We start from the raw sequence: 947 nt of genomic DNA on the forward strand, positions 1-947 counted from the left end.
TATCAGGTATATTGTCACCCTGCTTATTTAACTTATATGCAGAGTACATCATGAGAAACGCTGGGCTGGAAGAAGCACAAGCTGGAATCAAGATTGCCTGGAGAAATATCAATAACCTCAGATATGCAGATAACACCACCCTTATGGCAGAAGGTGCCATAGGTCTTCGTAAAACTGGTCAACTTCAGCTTCTTCAGCATCAGTGGTTGGGGCACAGATTTGGATGACTGTGATATTGAATCGTTTGCCTTGGAAATGAATGAAAATTATTCTGTCATTTTTGAGACTGTGCCCAAGTACTGTATTCCAGACTCTTTTGTTGATGATGAGGGCTACGCCATTTCTTCTAAGGAACTGCCTAATTTTGCTCTTATCTAAGTTTGACTCTTTCCTTTGGAATTATATCCAAGAGATATAACCTTTAGTTTTGTTTATTAATGCAGTTTAATAATGATGTGAAACATTAATTGAATTGAAAATTATTAACATAATTGTTAAGATAGTTCAGTAGGTACAGGGGTTACAGTAAGATTTCTTTATTCAGCAGGGCTGAACTTAACTTAAAAAATTGAAGCTCTTGGTGTGGATGTGGAGAAAAGGGAACCCTTGTGCACAGTTTGTGAGACTGTAAATTGTAAATTTCTCAAGATAGAAAACAGTACGGAGCCTCCTCAGAAAATTAAAAATGGAACTGTCCTATGATCTATTAATTCGCCTTCTTTTCTTTTTATTGTAGCTACATGGGATAATGGGTGTTAACTAAACCTATTGTGGTAATTACTTCATAGTATATGTGAATCAATACATCGTGCTATGTAACTTTAATTTCTAGAATGACATATGTCAGCTATTTCTCAATAAAACTAGAGGGAATTCCATGGCAGTTAGGACTTGGTGCTTTCACTGCCAAGGCCTGGGTTTGATTCCTGGTCATGTGTCATGGACAA

Source organism: Bison bison, unplaced genomic scaffold (assembly GCF_000754665.1).
Source record: "Bison bison bison isolate TAMUID 2011002044 unplaced genomic scaffold, Bison_UMD1.0 scf7180017864322, whole genome shotgun sequence".
Lineage (NCBI taxonomy): Eukaryota > Metazoa > Chordata > Mammalia > Artiodactyla > Bovidae > Bison > Bison bison.